General features: G+C 41.0%; 1 protein-coding gene across 6 annotated transcripts in view; it reads left to right on the top strand.

The window, feature by feature from the left end:
• Nucleotides 1-1,301: 1,301 nt before the first annotated feature.
• slc20a2 (solute carrier family 20 member 2) overlaps nt 1,302-23,933 on the top strand; it is a 48,278-nt gene continuing 25,646 nt past the window's right edge. Inside the window, exons 1-3 of one of the 6 annotated variants that reach the window (XM_067615023.1) lie at nt 1,302-1,651; nt 1,751-1,824; nt 7,954-8,121. The gene's annotated coding sequence lies outside the window, so the exon portion shown is untranslated. Of the gene's footprint in view, nt 1,652-1,750; nt 1,825-7,953; nt 8,122-16,035; nt 17,639-23,933 lie in introns of those variants that run through there. The other 5 variants (XM_067614979.1, XM_067614995.1, XM_067615006.1 and 2 more) reach the window with 5 other exon arrangements.

The following is a 23,933-nucleotide window of genomic DNA, read 5'->3' as shown; positions in this document are numbered from 1 at the left end:
CAAGTTATGAAGATTAACAGGATCATGTTAGCCTGGATTATTTAAATCATGGATTTGTTACTGGGAGTGTATTCAGAGAGAGAGAGAAATGACCTACAGCCTAAATACTGTTTTATTTTGTTTGGCAATATGTGACCCTGTGTAGGTTGAGAAATTTTATATGACTGTTGAGTCCCGTGTGGAATGAGCAGGTCCATCTAGGCGTGGGTGAAACTCTGTACAGTCAGTTAGTAAGTTGTTCCACCCAACAACTGGCTGAGGGGAGTAAACTCATGTCTCATCAAAACACAACATTTCAAAAGAGAAACTGTTTATTTGTTAATCACACACAGGCACTGGCGCTCCTACATTATCATTAAATTATACAGCCTATGTAATGATTCACAAGGTCTGATTTGTTTTCTATTACACTTTGAAGCCGCCTAAAGGCTGAAATATTGAAACATTAGAGATTTTTTTTTTTAACAACATTTTTGGTGAAACCATCAAATCTGTGCCTTTGCTCTCCAGCCTGCTGCAGATGTAAATCATACAGTTAAGTTTGGTTTAATTACCTCCCATTACGACCCCTCCTCCCTCCCTCCTTCCCACCCACTGTTGTTGACTGGCTCGGCTGGTTACATAACACATTTATGCTTTGCGCACGTGGCCACGGCCATAATAGATGGCAATATTTAGACGGATTAAACATTGATATTCGACCCTATTATCGTAAGGTGCACACACAACCAACATTTCACCTGTGAGGCGTGGATTAAAGGCGAGGTGAGGGGAACATCTGGTTAAATAAGCGATTTTCCATCAAAATTACAGACTCGCATAGACGGATTCCTCTGCTCTGCACGGGAGGGGGGTGGGGGTTGTCATATATTATAGTATTATAATATATGGTAATAATACTTTAATATATAGTAATATTCTATAATATTCTTTTATATTTCCATTGGTCTCCTGGAAACAAAACATAATAACATTTATAATCAGAGTAGATGGTTGCACATGTTTAGCAATCAATTAAAGCAAAGTTTGGACACTGGAAATAAATATTCCTGCTACTGTTCATAACATTTTCTGCAATATGTGTTGAGCTCTCTAATATATTTTGGATAATGAAATCCAGATTTAAGATACACGTGCTGTTAGAATAAAACGCCAAGAAAAAAAGCATCTGTTTATTTTGAGATATATACCCATTAATACCCACGTAGCCACACATTCATTAATAAATTAAGTATTATTAGCTCTCTATTTTATTTGGTGTCACCATGCCCTCAACAGATTGAGCACAACTCCTCTTACACACACACACTCTCTCTCTCTCTCCCTCTGTGTATCACTCTCTCTCTCTCTCTCTCTCCCCTTCTCCCCACCTCCCTCCTTCACCCCAAAGCTGTCATCCTGAGCTGTGTGTTCAACTCAATCCCTAAACGCCCGGATGAGGACAGCAGGCGACATTCAGGGCACCATGGTCGCATGAGTCGGTTTAGACGAGGGCAACTATTCCGGGTGGACGACGACAGCCACTGCTGGAATCTGTGACATTTTCGACGCAGCCCACGGAGAACGGTTCTGGGAAAATACAGGCAGAGATAGAGGCGTGGAGGCGAGACGGAGCGGCACATTTCTCCCCTTGTGGTGTCCTATTTCGTTGGTAAGTACATTTTGTCTCGTGAAAAAAACAACAACAACAGCAAAAAAAAACGTTACCCCTGTGTCTTTTCACCTACGACCGGATTTCACTGTTGTCCAGCCACTTTCCTCGCGCATTTCTTTGCGGTGAGCGTCCCTGTGCTGCGGGGCTGCGTTGAAGGAGGAACGGGCCTGGTAAGTGTGAAATAGAAATGTCTGTGTATTGAAATAAGCTGCTGCAGCTCACAGCCCCCGCAGCCTTTTCACTTATATTCATGTAGCTTTTGACAGACGTGACTGTAAATGTTGCATTTCGCCGAGGAAGTGGCCACATTTTCGTATGCGCTAAGCGTGCTCGTAATATTGTTGCCACTCTGCTCTCACGCAAACAAAACCAGTGAATGGAGCTGCTACACGTGTGTGACTCCACATCCGATACGAGTATCACAATAGCACCAGTTCAGATTCACTGTCTGCTGGTTTGTCCGCCGGTCTAAACCAGTGTGGGGGAACTGGGAAAGCCCGAGAAAAAGGCGAACGCTGCTTTCAACGAGCGTCTAATCATTTGGCTGCTAATCACGTCAGTTCATTACACTGTGTTCAGCTTTTCGTCTGCCCAGCAAAGACAGTTCTCGGCAAGGCGGGTCGACACTGGGCATGCGCATTGTGCACAATCACTGCCGCCCCAGTGCACAGTAAGTTTGGACTGTCTTACCCAAAAAACACCCCAGAAGTTCATGAGTCAGGTCACTTCCTTGGTCTCCATCAAGAGCTTCGTTGTTCAGACTCCTATGCTGGTGTTGTATCCGGTATTTTTATGACTGTGGATAGTCTTATTTTGTTCCTGTGGGACAACCAGCCAATCAGACAGTAAAGTAAGATAAGCATGAAAACACAGATACACATCTGTGATGACAAGCCAGACAATTCAAGAGCCAGAGGTTTATGGTCACACGCACAGCAAAACAGCTGGTGGCAACACTGAAGGCAGTGAAATTTAGCTTCTTTAAGCTTTACTTAAAATACAATTAAATTACTAAGTAAATATTTAAGGATGGCTTCAAAATTTTCAAGTCTCTTAAAACAATAGTCAGGTGCCCAAATGAACACTGAAACCGATTTTTCTTGCTGTAATCATTATTTCTGTTCATACTGGCCATTAGATGATCCCTTCATAATGCACTTACAATGTATGTGATAAGGGGACAAAATCCACAAGCCTCCTTCTGTGCAAAAATGTATTCAAAAGTTTTTATCTGAAGCTAATATGAAGCTTCAGCTGTCCGAATGAGTCAAACCAAGTAGATATTTTACGACGTCACAGTCTTTTTAGTGCCAGAGTCCCTCTTTTTGTTACTATACTTCCTCCGCAGCTCAACAGGAAAGCACTGTCTGAGGAAACACAAAGAGGGAATTTGATTCTATAAAGACTGTAAATGTGGCAGATATCCACTTGGTATGACTAATTCAAAATGCTGGAGCGTCATATAAGCCTTAGATAAACTTTAAATTTCCTTTTTTTTGCACAAAATGACTGTGTGGACACACTGTGGATTTTGGCCTCCATCACTTGCATTGAAAGTGCATTGAAGGGGATCTTTTAATGTCTTTCAGTGTTCATATGAGCACAAAGCACCTGACTGCTATTTTAAGACAGACTTGGAAAAAAAGGAGAAAGATAAGAGAGAGGCATATGCAGGAAAAGCAAAAAAAAAAAAACAGACACAAAGGACTGAAAGAAAATGTTTGGTGGGAGCTTTAAGGACGGCAACCATCCTCACCAGTGCCGTCTCATTGGCAAATCTTACGACATAATGTATGTTCCTGCCTGCTGAGGCCCCTGCGGCCGTTTCAAAGGGGAGCCTCTTATATTGTCATCATGATATATCTATTTTCCAACTAGAAAAACCACATACACTGGAACATACGCACAGTGAACATGCAGTGGGGTGGAAAGAATAACAGGAACACCCAGCAGAATAATTCAAACCCCACAAAATTTGCCATAGAGTTGAGTTAAAACAGTAAAATGAAAGATTATTAGCTTCACAAATATTTATCATAAGACTTTTGTTCTAACTCGCATTATATTAGAGCTGGAACTAACGATTATTTTCATTATCAAGTTGTTTGGTCTACAAAATGTCAGAAAATGGTGTAAAATGTTCCCCAAAGCCCAAATGTGTGTTTTGTCCACAACCCAAAGATATTCAGTTTACTTTATTTATTTATAGAAGACTAAAGAAACCAGAAAATATTCACATTTAAAAAGCTGGAATCAGAGAATTTGGACTTTTTCTCTTAAAAAAAAAAAAGACTCACAACGATTAATCGATTATCAGAATAGTTGGCGTTAATAGTTGACAACTAAATGATTAATCGACTAATCCTTGCAGCTCTACATTATATGGTCACATGTTGCTTAATTTGTCCTCCCATATGTCAAATTCAGTATTCATATCATATCTTTTTCTTTAAACAAAGATATCTTTTTTCCTGTTGCCTACATAGGCAGTGGGAGCACACAGCGTTAAAGCATTCAGAATGTGAGTTAATGGTTAATCTGCATATTATGATAAGAATGAGAAAGAGGAAGAATGCTGGGGTCCACCACCACTTGTCCTGTATCATAAAAACTGTGCAGAGAAAATGTAACATCACTGCTTTTAACACAGCAGGGGCTCGGAAACCAGAGGAAACCAAACACACTGATTGCTGTATCTTTTCTAGTCGTAAAGGCTGTAAGACAGATTTGAAGGCATATTATGATAAGATAGGCGGATTAATGACTTTCCTCTTTTTTTACACGCCTTTATGTGGGCTCAGTCTGTGGGCTTCTGTTGACCAGCCTCTATGATAAGGACTGTGCCTCTCCCATCTCCCATCCCTACATTGTTTGAAAACATACCTACCTATCTATGAAGAATGCTTGAGTAATAATGAAATTACCTGCTCTACCAGTTTTCACACGGCATAAAGGCCTCTCACCCACACAGTATAATCTGCTGTTTTGCATCTGAAGCCGTCAGATTTTCCGGTGAACTTGCTTTCCAAGAAACGTTTTAGTTTCCCCTTCATGTTCTGTTTGAGGTCTAAGAGACACCGGGACATTTTTAACATTAACATTTTATGAGAAATGCTTATAAACATGATTTCAAACTGAAGACACGTTAAGAAATCTGTTACAAACATGATGCTTTACTGTTTTTTGGGCTCTCAGAGACCAAACATGATTTAATACAGTGGATGCTCATATGCTCTTTGTTGGTGCTGACGGTACTTTTCATGCAGCACAATCCCAAATAAGTCTGTCTGAACAGTTTGTTCATAAATGGTCTAATAGTGAGTTAGACCTCTCTGGGTTTTAATTGACCTCAAACATAGGTAACGTCACTAGAATAATCTACAGTACATTCTCTGTCTGTGAATAACTTTCTGGAAAACAAAAGCAATATATTTGTTCATACATATTGTTGCCCATAGAACATATAGGCATGAGCTATTTCCTTATTTGGTGTTCCAACTAGGGCTTCAACTAAAGATTATTTTCATGATCGATTAATCTACAGATCATTCACTTGACAGTGTCCAAGAGGACGAGGGGACGTCTTAAAATGTCTTATTTTGTCCGACATGCAGTCCAAAACCAAAAATATTCACGTAACTATAATAATAAACATGAAAATTCTCACATTTAAGAAGCTGGAACTATCAAATGTTTTGCAGATTTTGCTTTAAAAAATGATTTAAATTGTTATTTGATTATCAAAATAGTTGCAGAATTAATCTTCTTTTAATCAACTAATCAATTAACTGACCCATGGTTGCAGCTCCAGTCCCATCCAGTTTGTGGCAAAGGTGGAAGGCACTTTAAGAAGGTCAAAAAAATGTTGATTTTTGCAGTTGTTGAAGAAGTAAATCCGATATCAATCTGCAGACACCTTTAGCAGAGTGAAAAACTAATATTACTGTATGTTGCCCTCCTTTTGACTGAGACTTAACTACATTTTTTTTTTATATCACTATCTTGTAGGTCCACAGAAACATTAGGGACAGATTTGATTCATATTTTGGCTGTACTTTGACCTGCCCTTCGTGAGTGTAATCCTTTTGGAAAAAAACAATGGAGGCAGAGTGATTCACACTAAATTGCCAGTTCCGTGGCGACAGGGTGCAGCCACAGCTTAGACCACACCGTCAATAGAGTCTCTTTTATGCTAACCCATAAATCCCAATGCTTCATAACAGACACAGAGCAGTGCATATTTAAACAGCAGTTTTAAGTCAGCTTAAGCTTGTGTTTTGGAAGTTCTGCGCTGAAGCTTGCAGTGTGTGGAGGAGGGGAGGGAAGGGCTGTGCTGTGCTGCGTATGCATGGAAGAGGCATGTGTACATTGTGTAATGTTGTCATGTTCAACATGCTGCTGAGAGAGTAGTGTCAGACCAGTTTTCACGAAGGTGCGCTTTCTCAGTACAGGGTTTGATGCCAGTGTACAGTTTCTTAGAACTTTCTGCCATCTATTCAAACTCACCTCACAGGCCTCTGACAAGAATGTCCTCCGTAAGCGCTCAGATCACACCACATTACTTCAAAAGCCTCATTCTGTGCAGGGTGCACTCTTTTCTCAAAGACTTTTATGTTCTCTCCATTAGATACATAGTTACACAACAGTGATCTACAAGGTGTGAACTTGATTCCAAAGGTCTGATGTAGTCCAAAGCCCAAGATTTTCGGATATCTGTATTTAAGAGTTTAAAGAATTTGATAACAATAGGGCTGTAGTCTGCTGGTCGACTGGTCGATTAGTTGGTTGATACGCTCTTGTCCGACTAAATTCTCATTGGTCGAATAATCTCCGTGTTATTTTCACAAGGAGAAAAGTGCTACATCAACAGCTTTCCAGGAGTAATCCATTATTTCCTGCGGTGGGAGGGACAGACTAACAAAGTACCTGTGAAAACAGGGGTGTATTCAAAACACCCCTGTTGTTTTCACAATTTTGAACTCGCCCAACCTAATGGAGACTGCTGGGTCTGACTGTACTGAACGTTTACTGAATCTGTGTTTCTCCATAATGTCACAATGAGAACCCCACCAGGCCAAAAAAAAAAAAAAAAATTTGATATCCGACAGTGTTTGGGAGTCTCTGAGCAGCACTGTTCCGGTACGTGAGTCAACCTCTGTGTCATTGCTTGGGAAACTAGTTGCAAGCGCGACTAATCGATTAGTTGAAGATCATGTATGATTTTAGTCGACCAAGATTTTCTTTGGTTGACTACAGCCCTAGATAACAATATATTAGCCAATTGTCATTTTTTACACAAACATTTTTGGCGAGGATCCCTTAATCTTTTTGTTTTTTAGAAGATACTAGAGCAGGACATTTTTAAGTAAAAAACAAACTTGTTAGTGCCCCCTTGTGGACAAACTATGTAACGGAGACACTGTTAACATATCTTTGCCATTTCTGCACTGAAACGTCTTTCCGACCGACAAATACGCAGGTACAATATATCTACTAAATGCTAATATCTGGCAATTTATCAGCTTAGATCGAGCTTTTACTGAGCGATTACTGTGTGTTCAGACTACCTGCAACAAAGCAACAGGCTACAAGTCAGTTTCAGCGGAAACCAGTGACATGAAGCTACATGCAGCTCTATAGTGCAACACAAAAGTTGCCGGCATAACTGATTTTTACTCTGATTGGATTTCTTCTTAAAGTAAGAGTTAAAAAATATGATTTGTCAGTGCAGTAGGCTGCCAAGAACAGAGCACATCAAAATTTAAATCATTTAGAAATGGATTTACATTTATAACGCGAGGGGGGAAAAAAACAGAAATGACCTTGATCTTGTGGAGCTACAGTAGGAAAAAGAAAGAAAAAGATATGTATGGAAAAGGCGCTGGGGTCCGCTGGTTTCCATGACGGTAGGGCCCCGTGCAGACTGGCCCTTCTGCCAGTGGGTGTGTCTTTGTCTCTGTGGGTGGAAAGGCAGTTGGCACCGGGGCTGGCAGTGTCACAGTCAGAGAACAGTCTGTCTCTCTGATCGTCCCACCTCGCCCTCAGAGCACAATCACACTGTTATGTCTGAGCCCTTCTTCGCCATGGCAACATCACATGATAGCACAGAAAGAGTGGGAATCTTCATGCCGTGCGTATGTGTGTGTGTATGTGTGTGTGTGAGAGAGAGGATTGCCTGTGTTGCATGTCTGCTTACACCAGCATTGCTTAATCCATGTTATTGCTTTAAAACCTGGCTAAGCATGTCATTGATCATGTGGTGCTGATAACGTGTCCTTTTCATTTTTTTAATCACAAAGGTCAAAACAAACACAGTGGACAGAGAGGAGCAGGAAAGGCCGGCATGTGACGGTTGTTGTTGTTGTAGGAAACTGAGATGAACACACATTAAGCAAGCTGCGAGCTGTCAGTGGCGGAGGAAGAAGCTGAAAACAAAAGAGAAGAAGCTTTTCAGACATCACAGTTCCGTGAGTCTCTTGATGATTAAATTTCAAGCAACGCTTTGGGGTCAGAGCACCATTAAAGCCTGGGAAAATAATCAAAACCATTTCAGCTAATTACAGTACTTTACAACCACTGGTTCAATTTTGCCTCAGTGTTTAACCAGATCTAAGTTGTTTGGGCTCAGAAATACTTGAGGCCACATTGATACACTTAAATATTTTGTGGTCTGTACACATGTACATGTATATGTATGCAGCTGCTTTCAGGGAACTCCTGTCTAGTGGCAAGCTGACAAGCGATAAATATGTTGCCATCCCATAATACTCGTCTGTCCCCCTCTTACCACTGTCACGTAAGCTTACATTCCTGTTTGACTCAAAAGAGAGCCTTAATAGCTCATTTACCAACATATCTTCACAGAATGATTGCGGTATTCTTGAAGGTTTCTTGACAAAAATCAGGATGTACAGTTAGGATTGACTCAGTTATTTAATCACGCTGGCGGCTATAGAGTTCCTGTTAGTTCTCCTGTCTAATTGCTTTCAAGCGAGACATCCCATTTAAATCGGGGAGGGGTAACGCATGCATGCAAAGCTCTATTGTTCATATGCATCTCCCTCTTTAGATCTCTATAGTTATGGCCTTTTTCAAGGACAAAACCTCAGATGCTCAGAAGCTCAGATCAGCTTACATGTAAACAATTAGCCATTTATTGCCCATAGTTAGCGTGTGGCTGCTATTTCTGACCTGTTGTGAGTTTTTGGCCCTGTTTGTCCTCTTCACTCGGGCCATGAGAGCTGTTTTGTAGTGTTTCTGGTGGCCTTCTGTAAGCGGCAGGGTCTGTATCAAAGCCTTGTCACACAGAGCGTCTCTTGTTCGGGTGCTGGCCTGGTGTTAACTATGCTAATGGAAGGCTTACTGCTGAACTGTGAGGCATTGTGGTTTAATTCATGGAAGGTAGAATGGACATTATTTTCCCCTTCCTCTCTCTCTCAGGTCCATTTGTTCAGGAGCACCCAGGGCTTGTTTGACTTTAATGAGTCATAATTTTGCCACTAAGACCTGGGCTCAATTTGAGGATTTGGAAAAACTTTCTATGGTAAAACACTGGAGGAAATACTGAGAGAAGCATGGGAAAAGTTATTCTTGGCATTTAGGATGATCTGTTAGGTCATGTACTGTGAATGACATGTTTTGTTATTGTTATGCTTGGTGGATAAAGATCTATGTGCCTGTTACCTACAAATTTCCGTACCAGTCCTCTTTTCACTAAGGAAAGGACTGGAAAAACTGTGTGGGTGGGCAATTTGTCAAACATATTTGTATTTATTATTTAATATTTCTGAAGCTTTTCTCCCTTTTTTGTTGCTTTAAAAATTGTAAGAGGGATGATTGTTGAAAATTAAGTTGTTTAGACAAAACATTGTTCCTGATAACCTTTTTTTTTTTTTTTTTACTTTTGGAAAAAGTTCCAGCTTCTTGGAGTTTCATGGCAATAATGTTGTGATTTCATTATTAACATAAACTAATTATGTGTCAATATTTTCTTATTTAATCATGCAGATCTAACCTTAATAATGAGGCATGTGTTTTTCATTTTCCCTCATGGGGAGAGGGGCTCAGAGGTTTCTTTTGTCCATGTGAAAGTTCTTCTGAGTTTGTAAAAAATCTTGATGTTTGAACAGGTGTGAGCTCACGTGTCCTTTTTAACTGGGCTCTCTTAGTTCTGTACCGGAGCGTGGTGAAGGGTGTGACAAGTCTCAGCGTGGAGCTATCGAACTGCCTGCGTCGCTTTATACTGTTGTGTTGATAATGTTACCACCTTTTTTTTTTTTTTTTTTTTTGCATTTGATTGTACGGATGGGGCAGGGCTCCATGTAAGGATGAGCAGCTGGCTGACTGTTCACTGCACACACTCATGTGACACTGCTATTTCTAGCCAAATCATTCCACCTCCCTACTGCCTTTAGCAACAAGAGCGAGTGGTGGATATGTGACACCTCAGAAAGCAACGAAGCTGGAGGGTGGGGGGCAGTTTGTCAGATAGAGTCCAGTGGTATCTATCCAGAGGCCACCTTGCAGGGTGGGGATTAGCTAGGTTGAACAATGGCACGCTGGGCAATTCACTGTAAATGATTCTGTTCAAGATAAGAGGGGAATGTGTGTACTGTGAGCCGTTTTGTTGATTTTACACACCGTTGCCACAAATCTTGCCATTGAGCCACTTAAAATAAACAGACGTATTGTTGGCTGAAACACATCTGTCATGCCAGTTGACAGGATGTCAGGAGGTCAGCTGACGATGATGCACAAGAGCGTCTTGAGTTCTGGTGTGTGTGCATAACTTTCAAACTATTTAAAAATCGCATTCTCTTAATACTTTACTGTCTTTTCTCAACTCAAATGACGCTTAAATATGTTTGTATAGTTACAAAATAAAACCCACAGCAGCCTCAGCTCTCCTTCATGCTCGTACTGTAAGTGAAGATCCATGCTGGCATGTTTTCAACTTTTGGTATTGATAACTTTTCTCTCCGTGTGCTGATCAGAGACATTATCTACTTTGCTTCTCACCGCTGCATGGTACATGGTTTCTGAAATGATACGTCATCATAGTGGTGTCTCTGTGTCAGCACAATGTGATAGACAGTACAAACAGAAAACGTTTCCCCGTGTCGAGTTAATGTCCTGATTACATTTTAGAGAAATCCCTGAAGCAATATTAACCCTCTAAACACCAATTAGCTTCATCAGTCAAACTCCCACATCCTGCATACTGTGTATAATGTCTCTGGGCCATAACATGTTTGAAATTCAAACAGTATTTCTACTCACTGTGTTTTGTTTTACCGATTTGTCATTATTTTTTTTAAATAAATTACGTCTTTCGTTCCACCTACGTGACACTTAATTGTGCAGTGTTGAGGCAATTCTATTGTGATCTCATATGATGATGGCACTGAATCGTGTCATTAAGCTGTAACAAGCCGGGACTGCCTAATACGGTATTAGAGGCAATTTCTTTTCTTTGTAAAGATGAATTAATCTGGGTATTCATACAGTGGGGAGTATATGATTAGTGGTCTAATACAGGTCTCGTTGCCCTCATCCTCCTCAGTTAATAATGGTAAATCATATAATTGGTCCTCTTTAGATCTATGAGAGTCCAAACATAGAAATAAGAACCACTTTGGAACGGAGCCTGGAAAATGCACTAGTTCCAAAAATACTCCTGTACTACAAGAAACCCCTGGGATAACACTGAAAGTAGAGTTTGCACAGAGTAAACAGGTCTTGTCATTGAGCAGAGATGCTTTTTTTTTTTTTTTTTCCTCGGGTAATGTTAGGCCAGTAAACTGTAGGAGACGAGGATTAAATATCGTCAAAAATCTCCAGGGTTTCTTGTACTGAACAGGTGATGACATCTTCTTAATGTTTCACACATTCCAGCCCCACTATGGCTCAAGAGTAAATGACCCCCCCCCCCCCCATCACCCCAGTAATGCCGAGAAGGCTTAACCAGCTTCAGCCTAAACTGTGGGCAAACAAACCTGTCAACATAATATTTGCACATAAACACGTCCGTTCGGAAGTCACAAATTATACAACAGGACACATTATTTTTCTGTTCATGAGAAGGCTGAACCCACCGCTTTGTTTGCCTCAGTCAGAAGCTCTTACTGTTTGTTCCATTACAGATTTGTCTTGCTCTTTATTGTGTTATGTGTGGCGGCGAAGAGGCAAATTGAAACTGGGAGTGGATTGCGGATGCATCTAGCGGGAGGCACGAAGTGATCTCTTCACATTCAATTCCAGAGTAATGGAAGTCTGTTTTATACTGTGATGATTGCGTTGTTATAGAGTCATGTCAGGATGACAATAAAATATACAAGTTGTTTAGAATGGTGGGTTATTTTAGTAGAGGTGGCTGTATATCTCAGCAAGTTTTAATGGAGTCTGGAAAACAACTGCAGACCACAGTTTGCAAGGAGGTGACAGTGACTTCTCGCTGTGGCAAAAACATGGAGTGTTTAGACTTTTAATGCATTTACAGCAATAGAAAAGAAAATAACAATATCCTTGTGTTTTTTCCTTTACTATATGCAGTTATCTGTGTCAATTCTTACCTGAATGCACTCCATGCATTTAAAGTGCCAGTGGTATGTAAGCAAATGGAGTGCATTTGTTTCTTATTGTGCCCCCTTCTGGTCGGGCAAAATGATTTGAGGCGATGGGTGGAAAAGTCTGAGGGAAATGATTTATCGCAGCGGGATTAGAGGTGACCCAGGCGAGCCCACCCTTATCCCCATTTACCCTCCATCACCGGAACACCAGCAGACCACATGTCAAATTGAGTTTCATTAAGCGCCAAGCATGCTGCGACAGCACTCAGACACAAAGAAAGTAGCACATGTCACCCACAGCCTCAAACGATGCTGTGCCCAAAATATCTCTCCCTGTAGTCATGGCAGACGGCTGTATGAAAATATTGTGTTTAACAGTCTGAAATGGTGAAACGGTGTTTGGTAGGTAAGCATTTCTTGGAATAAAAGACGGTTGAAAGATGATAATACAGACGCTGTTTGTAAAATTAATGAATTTTAAAGTTCTTCTGTCTATAAATAAGGTTTTTATTGAATATTTTAGAACACTGTAGGAACAAAAACTGCCAGATTTAGTTTAACTTGTACTATAAGGTGCATCTGGGTGTATCCTGATTTGCAAACTTGTCACAAAAATGCAAAAATGAGTCCACCAGTCCTTAAAGTTGAAAAGTGCAATCCGTGTGTGTGTGTGTGCACCATGTGCTGAGAGTGTGCCACACAAGCTGAAACCATGTGATAGATGAACCTGGTCACACAGTGCGTACTGTGTAATTTTAAGATACACTCATTCATGCTTCGGTGGTAGTAACAGTGGTAGCAGCATGGAACTAACTCTTCCTGCCGTGTTTTTACTCTGTTGACAGGATTCAGGATTGTGATTCTGGCAGTGTTTCTGTTCACTGACAGGAACTTGCCTTTGGACTGTTCAGATGGGAGGGTAACTTACTTTCTGTTGTTCAAAAATCTCTCAGCTAGAAAGGACTCAAAATCCTTTATGGCTTAAAAAATCAACTTGATGTCACTCATATTTTTATTTGATGTCTCATGTATATTTGCTTAAGTTGTACAGGCAAAACCTTTCAATTAGCAAAATTGTCATATTTGTGTTCATGTATTCTGTGGTTTACCTCCAGCACTTATGCTTTGGGATTCATAGTTGTAAAATTCTTGTCAGGACACCGCAGAAATGTCTTCCCCAGAGGGAATACAACACATAGTTCGTCTCCCACGGTGAAAACCTGCTGTGCCGAATTCCCCAACAGTTTACTCTATAGTATCTTCAAATCTGGCCAACTTAGTTCCCGCCCTCTTTCTTTATCAACAAGAGGACAGCTCACACTGTTGTTAAAGCTCAATATTTAGTGATAATGAGCATTGAACAGGGCTGGGTAAAGTTAAAACATTGGTACCTGTGGCATTTCAGGACCGTTAGGAAAACAGCAATTTTTAAACCAGCTTACGTTAGTGTGGATGAACTTAAACTTTGCCTTAATATAGAATAAAACATATTTTTTGAAACTTATCAAAGAGAAATCAACCAAGCGTGCGGTTCCAACTCATGTTTTAGCAGTTTTTGATACTTGTTGCCATGTACACGATTCAGTCAGCACTCCCTAAACACCTAAACAACACTCAATCTTAAAGATGTTTTTTTTTTTTCCCTATTAGTCGATAAACTTAAAAATAAACCTCTCCCTCGCGAGACCCTTGATGCGATTAAGGCCCGTTGCTGAAGTCGTCATGTGAAATCCCCCTCCCTGTTATGACCGCCTTAAGTGCCATTCTTGCAACTCATTCTGCTGCTAATGCTAACAGCACGTTTTTGAGCATTACTCTTAGTTTTCACCTAGAATAACAGCGCCTGGGTAATCCGCTGACTCACTGACTTGCAGACCTAATCCGGCAAGCCTCGTGTCTATCCCTCCGCCGTGTGAAGGCCGTACACACCGGGGTTAAACGTATTGTTAATGCACTTTGTGTGTGTGTGTGTGTGTGTGTATGTGTGTGTGTGTGTGTGTGTATGTGTCTATATGCAGAAGCCTGGCATTCCTGCAAAGTGGTGGCAGAACACAGGACCCCATGTTCCCCCAGCAGTGCCACGTCTCTCACTACGTGCGCACAGCGGCAGGTCTAATCAAAGCACTCCATAATACTGTTAGCTGGGTCATGTGCTGGAAGCCAGGATTAAGAGCAGGAGGGCACAGGCCACTAGATCCAGCTTAGGAAGGAATGTTTTCTCGCTCTTTCTCTTTCTCTCTCTATCTGTCTGCCTCTCTCTCTTCCCTTTTATGCTCATCTTTTAACCTCACACGGTGGGGTCACAGTCATCCAAGGTCACCAATGTCCGTTATACTGAAGTTACACACAGTTAATAGAAACAAATGTGCATTTTCATACTATATTATGGTTAAAAAAACAGCCACAGTTGGTGTATCAGCTTGTTTTTATCCATACTTGATGCGCAATTTCTTCTTTTCCCCTGAAATCTGTCTTCAAACTCTTCTAACTATGACATAGAAAGCTAACGTCCACATCAATGCAGATACATTTTAACCTCCGTGTCTGTTTTGTTTCCTTTCTTAACCTTTTACCATCTGTTGTTCTGCCCACCACACAATGTTGCTAATGCTGTTAATACTATGAAAGGGTACATAAATATTAATAGTTCACCAATCCAAATTGAAACAACGCTTAAATCTCTTCTGTGCTGTATACAAAGACCTCTTAAGCTAGGAGCTTTGCAGTGATCCATCAACTTGTTTTTTTTTTTTTTCCTTTTTAAAGCGAGCCCAGATTCTCGAATGAATCATGTGACACCGGAGTGTGCAGGAGATCACATGACAGTCATACATTAGTTTTTTTTTTTTCTTTCCAAAAGCAAATTTCTCTCCGTGCAAGCTATAACTCCAGGCCGGCATTTTCAGATCTCCACTTGGGAGTCCACTTTCATTAAGATTTCATCAGTCATTCGGCAGCTTAGTGTGGATGGAAGGCCAAAAGGGGGAAGACAAGATGCATTTGTTCCCATTAGTGCGGGCATAGCTTACAACAAAATTAATTATGTCGGTACCTGTTCCTTCTCACCAAGTCTCTTGCCCTTTTTTGCTCTGAATTTTCAGCACTCACTAATACCCTAGCACCCTCTTTGCCCCAGTAACACATTTTAATACCACAGACCGTGCCAACAATAGATTACCAGTCTCAGCAGTCGAGAAAGAGCTAGGTAGGTTCAGGTTGAATGTCCTGGCACTGCTGTGTGAGGACACAGCCAGATCAACATTTCTCCATTTTCACACCTAAGATGAGAAGAGATCGGGAGGGGTAGGTAGAAGAGGAAAGTGGAGGAAGAGCAGGGGTGAATGCGTCAGGCTTTGCAATCGGGTTTCTCTGCTGATTCGCGGAAGAGAACTGGAGCTGTCCGGCCAAAGCTGAGAGTTGGAGGGGGGGGTCGAGAGAGGAGAGGAAAACAGAGAGAGGTTCAAGAGTAAGATGACTCCTACACTCAGGGGCATGGTGACACTTGGCAGAACAAGAAGAAAGCTGGACCTCAAAAAGCCACAGTTGTTGGTAGGTGCCAATCCTTATTGTGTTGGTTGTCATATGATGTTGAAGGCTAGCCAAAAAAAAACCAGACCCCTTACTGCTGGAAATAAAGTAGTTGGCTCTATATTTGTCTTTGAGGCACATTTCTATTGGTCAATTAGGATCCCCGTTGTGAGCGAGGTTTATTCTCAGAGGTGACTAATAGTTTCTGCCGGTCTAAAAGCATTATTAAGGGCTCTGCATCCTTTGTGTCTCTCCTATTTTAGCCATAATGGTTTTTATGCATTTATGTGTATGAGTGTGGCTGGATGTTTGTAGATCAATATTTAATGGTTTTACCAATAAGAAAAGGGTGTTTTTTTTGGTATCGTATACATTTCCATGTCTTTTTAAAGGTTCAACCAATTATATCTGCGTAGGTTTCATGTTTTTCTTTATTTACTCTCATCGTATTTCTATAATTCGGTTTCCTTTTTTGGACTCCATAGGAACCAACACAAACAGTGTGAGGACAGTAAAGTGAATCTCAGTTACTTAAAACAGTCGTACAGACACTCAAACAGGGAGGAGTCACAGCAGTCACTTTGCCATTTCAGGGTGAGGGAGTCAAACCCGAGCACAGTCTCCACTGAAACCAGAGAGAGCTGACCTTAAAAGAGTATTTAAACATAAGGCTTACTCAACACTGAAAGCCAGAGGGGAGCTCGATTGTTTGCTGTTGTAACACGGCCTGCTTTGGTGTTGCCGAAGGCTTCGATACTTTGTCCAGAGTCTGACAACACTCGAAACTTGATTCATGAATTTCATTTGAGTTAGTGTTTTTGGGGGCGTTTTATGCTTTTCGATAGTAAAGAAATGGCAGGAAGGACGGACAATGACGTGCAGCGCAGGTTCCTGGCCAGACGTAAACTACTGCAATTCACAGCAAACTTTATGTGGAACTGTAGGAAGTTTTTTTTAATCCAGTTCTCACAAACATAAATGTAACATACAACCAAATTTTACACCTAACATTCAAAGGAATCAGGCATGCAGTCATTCCTTGTGTTAAAGCTAAATACGCTATGAAGGTAAAATAAATATTCATAAAGCTTAAACTTAAGAGGTTGTTTCAAAGAGGGGATTGTGCTGCGAGATGTTTGATTGGTGCATCGGGGCTGTAGTGATGGTGAGGAGACAGTTGGATAATTCTCACTCATCTCTACCAGAGTCAATCCAAAAAAAAAAAATTGGGGGGAAACTATTGATTTAGCTGCTGGCCCACGTGAATTTTCGACAGGCTGCTTGTGTGTTTGTAATGGCCGTCAGAAGCAATCTAAAGGATTACGAGACTTACTTGCTTCTTGACAACCTGACTTAGTGCTGCAATGCAGACCCACGGCAGCGGAGAGAAATGGAATGAGTGAGAGGATTTATGGAAATGTGTGTGTGAGGAGCCTTTGAAGATGGTGTTGAGAGCGACGTGCTCTTTGTAGTCATGCGTGCTGTTGTTGTCATTCTTAAGCGACCCCCCTCCTGCCCATGGAGGCTGACTGATCTTAAAACTGTACGGTGTGTGTGTGTGTGTGTGTGTGTGTGTATTTGTGTGTGTGTGTGTTTGGGTTCTAGGAGACAGCGCCTCCCTGCTGCGAAGCACAGAGTCAGAGGCAGCAGGTGCAGCTGACGCAGATAGGCTTTTTAGCAGGCAGGGCCAGTTGGGGTACAGAAAGGGAGAGAATGAGTGAGAGGCAATAGAGGAGAAAGCCACAGGAACTCAAACACAAGATCAGACCTCTGGACAGTACCGACCAAATGAATTTATTGTCTGTGTACAGTGTGAGAACAGAAAGGGCTCATGGGAACAAGACCTGAACTGCACCAGTGGCATCTGGCCTTAGCTTCAATGGTGTATGTAAGTAATGTTTGTTTTTAATCATGGTTAATTTATGGTTAAAACTGTGCAAAGATTATGTGGAAGTCAAGAAGGAAGTCAAGAAGGAAACTGCAAGACAGAATTTATGTGATGCAAGTTTGTGGCTAATCTTTGATAAATTCCTCCAAAGTAAAAGCATCTATAAAGATCCCGTAAACTTTTATAAAAAAAAAATAACAGTGCAGCCTTAGTTTAGAACAAAAACCTCCCAGGAAACAACTGTTTTGCTTGATGGCTCATAGACTAGTTTGTTAGACAGGCCTATGAATATGTCTGTGTGAAGGATTCTTCTTGCTTTCTGTAGCATGATTAGTGAGTATTGAGGAACGGCTGAAGAGACGTGGGCTCTGCTTTGTATTTTGTAAGCAATGAGTCTGCAGTGACTCTGGTCCACGCTCTTCATTGTGTTGACGAGAGCCTCCGTCTCCGCCTGCTGAGACTGAGTGACATAAAGGCATACTGTTCAGCTTCGTCTTTGAAAGGGACAATTGTGGCGGAGAGAGTGATGGGTGGCTCATGGCCAAATAACAAATGTTGAGATAGTGTGTGTGTTCTTGTGTGATGAGCCTCTGTGTTACCAAGAAAAATATCCCCTAAGTTACCCAGCTCGTTTCATCATACTGAATACTATGCAGTAACAAGCATCATGAGTGATTGTGTAATCTTCAGCTTGACGCACTGTTGCTTCCCACTAAATATGTTGATCGGTATTTAGCTTCCAAAATGCGGATATTGTATTATATTGTGCTGTGACCAGAGTAATGAAGGGAATGCTAGTGCTCTGAATGCCCTTGATCCGTCTGCATGCTTTTCTCCGGCTGTAAAACACATCCACACATAGGTTCGCCTCCTCTCCCTCTCCTCCGCCCCCCTCCCCCTCTGGTTGGTTATTCTCCTCCGCAATCATTGGCTGACTGTCCTCCATCTGTCCATCCTCTCTGCATGATGACAGCCAGTCAGCGGCACACATCGGCATCTCCGACATTTGTCATTGGTTGGCGTGTGCTGTGAATGCGGATACTTTCCTTTAAGAGGCAGTCTAGACTCGGCTGGCTGTGCTGCTATCTCTCTTTCTCTCTCTCTCTCTCTCTCTCTCTCTCTCTCTCTCTCTCTCTGTATGTGTTGCTCTCTTTTGGTAGCTCACTCTCTCTTTCTCTCTCCCGCAACATCACCACAACCTGCTGATTTCCCACTAAGCCTCTCCTGTTCTTTCCCTCCTTTTTTTCTCCCACCATTCCTCCTCTCTTCCCGTCATCAGCTGTTCGCTTCTACTCTGTGTCTCTCATCATCTAATTTCCTGTCAATCACATTCTCACCACAGTTTTATTCCTGGTCCATTTTCTTTTCTCTCCAATACTGTAATTTTGTCTTTGTCATTCATTCATCTCCACCACTTTCCCATCTTCCACTGATGTGAGGAGACATGAAGGTGAGTGGAGTTGATTTCCAGACTTACAGGGTTTTTTTTTTTCACTTGTCTGCCTTTCTGTCTCAATTTCTCTTACTCTTAACTTATTAAGCTATCTGGTAGATTTGAGCATCCTGCGTCCTTGGAGGCAGGGACCGCAGTTGCGTATGCCTCAGGTGTAACAATTAGCCTGCGCTGGTAGGATGCTGTTGTGAGTCATCATCTGACGCTGCATGTATGTTCCAGTTCTGGTCCTTTCAGCATGTGCCTCGAGAAGGGGTTAGTTGACGAGAGGAGGAGGAGGGGTTGAATCGGTACGTGGATAGTGCAGCCGCGTGTCAATGCAGACTGTAGCTCGTGACACAGTGTTTTGCACCAGCTGTGGCTGTGGTGCAGTGGCATCTCAGGCAGATTAATGAGCATTGTACAGCAGCGGTAGCAAACAATTAGAGAAGTGTTCACAGTAAGCAGTTTGCACACAGGTTCCTCTTTGCAGTTCAGGGCACACAGCACATGCTTCCAGGGGCCCGATGCTGTAACAGGTAAAATGCTCAGCTCAGGTTGTGCTGCACAGCTGGATAGTTAACACTCTCTTCACTTAATTGAATCGGATAATCTAAAAATGACTGTTCTAAATATATTGCATTTGTTCTTTAAATATTCCAGCACAGACAATGTGAAGCCTGAATTTAGCCTTGTTTCCTCATGTTGTATTTTTTCAGTGCCCTCATTATGTGTACTGTTTGACACCCACAGGAAGAAAATTTGTCTGCCAGAAACAATCCTCAAGAGCATGTTGCCTCACAGACTGTGCGACTTTCAAGTGTTTTTTTTATTTTTTTTTATTTAGGTTAGCTTACTTAGATGTGACAGCAGCTCATTTCAAAATGATTTTAATGATGGTAAATGATAAATGGACTACACTTGCATAGCGCTTCTCTACCTAAGTGGACAAAGAGCTTTATAATTTGCCTCTTTTTCATCCATTGGCACACACACACACACACTCTCAAGTCGATGGTGGCAGAGGCTGGCGTGCCCATCGGGAGCAATTTGGGATTCACTGTTTTGCTTAAGGGTACCTGGACAGAAGTAGCTGAGGATCGAACCGCTAATGATAAATGGATGACCTGCTCATCCTTTAAAGCCACAGCTAACACAGCAAAAAGTAAGCAAATATCCAGACACATCTCTAAAAGAATACTTAACTTAAATGTCATAAATTCATATTTATATTACCAATCATCCATCATTTGGAGTCCCAGGAGATGTATTGGCATTCCTTCATGGAGGACTTAGCTTCCAAAAATGGTAGCTACAGTATTTCATATACAACAAATTTAATTGGAGATGATTTTAACAACAGCAACACAATTTTAAGTTTAGTTATCCATAAAAACCCTCTCGTAAAACTTTAAACCTACACCAGAGTATCCACCTGTATGTTCAGTACATCCCAAATACAGGAATGTGTCGACAATATTGCTAGATCAACTTCTCACATTAAATCTTTATGCCCATTTCTCTGTGTCATAAAATATATCAAAGTGGGAGCAACAGCAATCACCTCAGATAGGTCCCGCATCGCATCCCTAGTGGTCCCAGGATCAGCACCTTGGACAGCGGTCGTGACACACTTTGTGCAGAATGTTGTAAAAGATGCACCTGAGCTGAATAGAGAAGCAGGCTGATGAATTGACAGTATCCAAGCTTTATTATAGCTGTTTTAGATCAGTAAAATTCTCAGTTCATCATAGCCTCGTTGTGATTCAGAGAGACAAAGTCACATTAACCTGAGCTGCTGCCCCCTGCGAAGGAAAAATATGGTCCCATCATCTTTATAAATATGAAATTTACCAATTAGCAGGATTTTTTTCTCCATATTGGTCTTTTTTGATGTGTGTTAAATATGATAATTAATCATGAAATTCCCTTTTGGGTTTTTTTGTGTTGTGAAAGCAGCTGGCGTGCAATATGTGAGGTCTGAATAATAACTAAGGGTCAACATCCCGACCTATTCACGTCATACTGTGGCCTCCGTGTGAGTGCTACAGTAACATTACTTTATCATTCAAACATCTCTCCTCAATCGGTCATTTCTTGCCTCTTTCAGTCGTTCCCAGTTTTTCCACATTGAATTCAGTATATTACAGTTTCCTGTTAATTTTTCTGTATCCCGACCAGCAAAACTGTAGTGCGTTCTTACCCAGGTAGCACAAAACCAGTGATCACTACTGGTTAGACTATGCTTGCTACAGTATGTAGAAGTAAAAAGGAAAAGGAAAAAGATGGCCTTCATGCAGGTTGCATAACTTTTTATTCAACTTATTCTTAAATATATTTTATTCTATTCATTTGTGAAGCTTTGATAATGTTTTAAATTTAAAGGATTAAACTCTTTGCAGTTACAAGGTCCCTATGAATTTATTCTTTGGAGCATCATAAACACTCAGAAGGCACACAGTTTGTCAGTGCAGCCTGAGATGCTGAGGATTCCTCTGACATACTGAAGGTCATATAGTCGCTCCATTTTCAAGAAAGCCATTTAATCTGTGGTGAATCTGTAACTGAATCTCTGGCACGTACTGTTTTCTGAATAGTTGCCGTTTGTACAAATCAATGTATATAGCAAGGCACGGTGGGATTGTTGACTTGTTATTCAAGGACATAAGGTCATACACCTCTTTATCTGGGAGAATGTATAAACACTCCCAGACTGTGTTGTTCCATGTACAAACTGTGAAATAGACAGTTCATGTGCTTTCAGATTTCACAGCGAACACACCAGATGTTGAGCTTGTTAATGAAATTAGCAGACAGGTGTTCGTTTTGGATGTGTGGTTGTACCTTTGACCACAGTTTTGAGGAGGCATTCCTCTGAGGAGGCTGCTACTCGCTCCCTAGGGGGTGTAGCTATATCATGATGGTGCAGGGATTTTGAGTTAAGAAAAAGGTTTCTTTATATTTGTTTTTTTTAATTTTTCTCCAGAGTAAACCTAAAAAGTGTAATAATTTGTGGCCTCTGCTATTTACAAAAGTTCTGTTGGAGCCTTTCTGTGTGAAGTTTTTGTGTGGCATGTTTTTGTGTTGTGTTGTCGTTGGTTTCCTCCAGAGGTTTTGGATTCCTCCTGCCCAAAACACGGGCACGTTCAATACTTGTACAACTTTATAAAGGCTTCTAAGCTACAGCAGAACTTAATAATTACAATTGGTTGAGTAGAGAAGACAAATTTCCCCTCAGGCAATAATTAAAATTTAACTTATTTTCCAAAATGTTCAGATTATAATGGCCTCACAGATGTTTGAGACACTTAAACCATGTCAGAACCATATAATAAAATCCTGTTCATATTTGTGATGACAGACAGAGGAAACTATTTTTTAATCCTCAGATTCCACAGATTATTGAAGTAAAGTTTGGTATGCATACTGCATACTGCTGTCTGATTGGTTGCTATGCCCTGTGGCAGTCATTTTGGATTTCACTGCATCTACCGACTACATCCTGGCTGTAAACCTGACAAAAGCTACTGAAGCTTGAATACATTGTTTTTTTTTTAATATTCCCGTAAGAGTAGTTCACTCCTAGCAGTCTTATAGGACTGAGGAAATGCAGAATTTCTCCTGTAGCACAGCCGCTGATAAGAGAACTGCACAGTTAACCATTATACTGATTTACTGTACACGTTTTAGTCCTGCAGAAAATAGTTTACATGTGCACAACTGGGAGTGGTGGCATGTGAACCGGTGTTCATGTGTTACAGTATAGGATGAGGTCTTCAGAACGGACCGAGTGTCAGCTGCAGCTGTCATGTTGAGTTTCCCTGTTTAGAAAATTGGACCTGATTAAAAAAAGGCCTGGTAGTTGTGGTGCACGCCCACACTAACGTCACTCACTCTCATCTTTCCTCTCCTGCTTCTCACACTCACTGCACGGCCTGCTTTCTCCAGTGACGTGTTTGACTGTCGCACTGACTGTTTCCTCTGTGGGATCTCTGGTTCGGCTTTGATGGAGGGCCATGTTTGACTCTGTGGTTCTCATGTGGTGGTGGTGTGCCCGGGATTAAACATTTACACAGTGACTTGTGTTAGTCCTTCAAAGACCGCTACCGTCAATGCATTGATTGTAAAACTTCAAATTTGTACAACACTTCTCAAAAGTGGCAAAGAGGTTGTTAAACAAATAACATCTAATTGAAATGTAAACTTTAAATGAACAGATTGTAATTTTAGGCTTAAAAATCAATTTATTTAATATAATAAAAATCTTAAAATGGCATTTTGACGTTTCTGATTAACCACTGTGCATCAAATGTTACATAACACACTAAAGGTAGCAATTAGATTTTACAGCTTCAGATCGGAGAACTTCCTACGTATGATTGTATTGTTATATTTAGACATGAATTATTAACTTGCTTTTAGTAGCAATCTTATCTTGATGGTCACAAGTTCACAACTTCAGTTTATTGACATTTCAGCCGAGAGTCTCAGACCTCTGTGTCAGATTCAGAATCTAAAGGATAGTTTGGTAGGCTGAGTGTATGTGAGAGAGACGCATAGATGAGGCAGGAATCCAAGTTTCTAAAATGCAGAGCTGTTTTATTTTCATTTCTTTGTGGGCTTCTTTTTCAATGTGTGTGTGTGTGGTTTAAGCTCTGCAAGGAGAAGTATTATTACATAAAACAGGTAAACACTGACAACAGAACCAAAAATATGAATTATGAGAATTATATGAGAATTTAATTAAATCAAATAATTAATAAATCTCACTCACGTGACGCATACAACACATGGCTGGAGTCAAAGAGAGCAAACAAAGGGAGGAAGGCAACATTAATAGCCTTTTGAGCGGATTGATTGATT

The sequence above is a fragment of the Thunnus thynnus genome, chromosome 2 (genome assembly GCF_963924715.1).
Source record: "Thunnus thynnus chromosome 2, fThuThy2.1, whole genome shotgun sequence".
In the NCBI taxonomy this organism is placed as follows: Eukaryota; Metazoa; Chordata; class Actinopteri; order Scombriformes; family Scombridae; genus Thunnus; species Thunnus thynnus.
Note: the sequence above shows the minus strand (reverse complement) of the source record. Positions and strands in the feature narration are given on the sequence as shown.